This window comes from Carettochelys insculpta, chromosome 5 (assembly GCF_033958435.1).
Source record: "Carettochelys insculpta isolate YL-2023 chromosome 5, ASM3395843v1, whole genome shotgun sequence".
Lineage (NCBI taxonomy): Eukaryota > Metazoa > Chordata > Testudines > Carettochelyidae > Carettochelys > Carettochelys insculpta.
In genome coordinates, this window is record NC_134141.1 from 34,426,005 (window position 1) to 34,430,021 (window position 4,017).

The window sequence follows — 4,017 nt, forward strand, 5'->3', positions numbered from 1 at the left end:
TCATCTTTATTTACTGTTCAGAGTGCTGTTCACAATTTCAGGCAACAGTTCTCAGAATAGCCCATAACTAGAAAGGCTACACCCATATAAACACTCTGAAAATGTTTAGTAAAATCTTTCAGAAAGCCTTTATTTCATGTTTTATGAGTGGCTTTGGAAAATAGAACTCATCTAAAATGTATGTCAAGCCACCCCCCTATCTAGCCATAGGTAAAGGATATACTAAAATAAGTAATAATAAGGTTCTTGCTTTTATTCTTATTTCTTACAGTTAAGAACCAATTACCAGAGCTTCCATGAAGTGGCCTCTAAATAATCTAGCTCCTCAGCAGTAAATCCTCATTAATTTAGTTGTTATATGCTATGTAATTCTATTGTTAATTTATATGATTTATTACATGAATTACTGTTATTTACTACAGGGTAATTTACAAGAGCCAAATGCCCCTTCTTTCTGAGAACCTGAGCTCCTATATTAAGCAGTGATGAAGAAAGTTAAATTACACTCAGCGCCTATCAAAGGAAGAAAGGGTTTCCTGGCATTACTGATAAGGGGCAGTTAATTTTGCCTGTCACCCAGGAAAAGCCTCCTGCTAACAACGACTCATGCCTGATTAAGTAAGATTTTCCCATCTACTGTGGTCATATTTTCAAGTAATTTTGGGTTGTTGCTTTATTATTATACACTACTGACAAAGATAAAAGCAGACTCCCTCAGCTTGTCCACTCCATCCCTAGAGCAGCTGTAATTAATAGAAATTACATGCTCGCTTTGCCGCAGTGTGCATCACATTATCCATAAATACACGTTTAAAATCAAACATGAAACAGCACACACAGAGTAGAGGCTCATTGAGCTGATACTCGCCTTGCGGTTATGTCAAGTTTACAAACCATTCCTGTAAGAGAGTGAAAAGATGTCTAATTGCTCGGTCATTTGATTATCAGGTTTCATTAGCAGATTTTGGAAAAACAAATAAGTACTTCTGTTCCTTTCTGCCGTGACTCGGATTCGAACCGAGGTTGCTGCGGCCACAACGCAGAGTACTAACCACTATACGATCACGGCAAGCTACGAGGGAACTGCGAACAAGCATTGTTTTTTCCCTCCTGTTGTACTGTTCAACTCACCAAACAGCGCCATCTACTGCACGCGTACTTCCTTCAAAATCAGCTGCACCCCCGCCCTCTGCAGTATTCTCCGAAACTCTCTGTTCGAGTTTCGTCCTGCGCTGAATTCTACTTTCTGTACTAAATTAGGGCTTATCACCCCAGCGGTCATGGCCACGAAGTGGGACATAAACAGGTTCAGGAACATCATAAGGGCTCCCCCTTCCTAATAGTAATCCCAAACCTTTTTCTTTTGTAACATAAGGTCAGAAGACAGGGCAGAATCCATTCCTTTGTTTAACAAAAATATTTTCACGGTTAGCAATCTCACCAGCACATTCTTTTCAATGTTCTTGTAATTGCACACCCCCATGCCTCAACACACCATGCACTGAAATGTTTCTCATATAGTTAGTCTCTTGGTCACTCAAGGAGATATTCCACCAGCAATTCCAAACTCACACGAGACTGCCCAGGGAGTGGCCATCAGTTAAAAGCAACTAGCAATTAGTGTGGAATTATATTCTGATGGTACCGAGCCAAATGCTGAAAACCACCTGCCATTTTTGTCTGGAGACTTCCAAGTCTCAAAATAATGGAGTATGCACAATGTTCAAATTCCCCTAAACAAAGTATAAGGGATTTTAATAAACATCTGTAAACTGAAATTTCTAGCAAAATGAAACCATACCAGGTAACATTCTAAGAGGGGGGGCAGTCAAAACAAGAGCATTCTGCTATCTTAAATCATATTTAAACCTGAAAAGCCATCAATGTGTCCCAAACACACACATAATCCATCCTGTCCCGTAACACTTGAATAACAAATAGCCAATAATCAAAAGTGTTAGTCTTTAAAGTTGCTACAAGCCTGCTTTTTTGACAGCAAGGGGAAATAACAGGGCTACCTCTGAAACCCATCACACTGTGTGAAATAATATCCTGGGCACTGGAAATAGCTAAGAGAATCTGGGACTGATGGCACTGTAGTGAGAGAATGAGAGGGGAAATCAGACCAATACACCTTGCTGAGCACCAGGAGAAATTGTCCTTCACTATACCAAGTTGGCAAGAGCACACACAAATAAAAAGGGGAGGTTTTTTTTGTTTGTTCATTTTCTTAAAATAAAAGCAATATGAGCAGAAGTGTCAAATAGTAACTTTAGTTTCATAATTTTACTATTACTGCTGTATCAAATGTGAAGTTTTGTATATGCTGAATACTATATTCCCTTGTCTGCTCAGTGACCTGTTAAGGATAATCAATTCTCAGCAACATCCTGCAAACTTTAATCAGGCATGGGAAACCGTGGAAGTTTTGCTCAAGGAGAGAAATTGTAACCACAACATGCAACTGCTGCTCAACAGCACTAAAGAAAAGGAGTACATACACCCCCTTTACCCTGTCCCCAAGGCCTGCCACACATGAGCCTTAAACACCAGACCTTAAAACTTTAAGCCAACTGGAGATTTCTAATGTGACCATGTGATTAAGGAGACCTGGGTTCTACCTGGAATACTCTTCAAGCATAATGAAGTCAACTGCAGTCCTTCCATTGATATCAGTGGGCTTTGTAATAGCTCTCTAGTGCCATACCATTAACTCACCATGTGATCTTAATCAGCTACTTAACTTGTATCCATCTGTATAAGTCAGATAACGGCACTGACTTGTCAGTGACAAGCATTTCAGTATGGGCAGTTGGGCAGAAGACAAGAGTTCTATATAAATGCTAAGTATTAAAAGGACTCTGCTAGAAATCAGTGTGTCTGAAGTTCCATACACCATGCCTTCAGGGAAGATACCACTGCCCACTAAGTGCTTATCTTAGCAAAGAGAATTTATAAATGGTCAGAAAAAATGGCTTTAGGGTATTAATTAAAAATAGTAAAAATATTAATTCAAATGGTTTTTAAGGGAAACATGGAAAAGCCTACTGAGAAGTAATTTGTTTCTCCACTGTCTAACTCCCATATTCTCTTCCTCCAGTCTGTATTATTAATCAAGACATTTGCATTAAAAACAGGCACTCTCTCACCAACATTCATCTGCTGTTATAGCATATTGCTTGTCTGGAGGCACAGGGATTAGTCACTGTGTCTACTTCTAGCAGTGGAAGAACAGAAGACTTACACATGCTGGAAGTGGCTAGTCAGAAGAGCATGAGGCCTTACCGACAATGGAAAATTTACCCACTACTGACAACAGCATTTAAGTATGAGTTCTGGAATGGCATTAAATTTGGTCTTTTCTACATTTATAGTTAAACCAGCATTCAAAGTTGCCCCTAGTTTATCTGCATCAGCTGCCTAGGGCCAATGGCAGCAACAAGTCTCTTAGTGCAGATAAATGGAATTTTTCCCTCTGAACCCACACAAGTCTCTGCAAGACTGTTCAAAGCAGAGGAGACTCAAGCTCTAGATCTTCCATATTTGAACACAGCCACATGGATCCACAGCACAACTAAGCACTACCCATCATAAAAGATGTTTGCCAAATACTTTAAGGGACAGCCCTGCACTGGGGCAGTACTAACCCTGTGGGTTTTCTAGGAGGCATTGCATCTCATACAGTCACAATGCCCCACCCCTCAAGTTCCAGAAGAAGTATAGCCCTTTGCCATCAACCTGAATGCTTCCTCTGAATTAGATCATATTATTCCTTGTATAGTCATTTCACCTGTGTACAGAGCACCCAAATCTGAACTTTCCATATGCACTAGCATAGCATTTTACATCTGACCATGATTACACAAGGTACAAACCTACCCAGCTCCTAATCACTTTATTCTTCTATTTTTCCAATCTCTTTCTGGCTCCCTAGAATTAATATAATGTTAACAGCAGGGTCCATATATTCAATACAACTTTTTCTATATGTAAAGAAGTGAAATATATCAAAACTCA

General features: G+C 39.6%; 1 non-coding gene across 1 annotated transcript; it reads right to left on the reverse strand.

Moving 5' to 3' along the window:
* Nucleotides 1-997: 997 nt before the first annotated feature.
* TRNAH-GUG (transfer RNA histidin (anticodon GUG)) lies at nucleotides 998-1,069 on the reverse strand. Its single transcript has one exon. It is a non-coding gene; the product is annotated as a tRNA-His (tRNA).
* Between the last annotated feature and the right edge of the window lie 2,948 nt (nucleotides 1,070-4,017).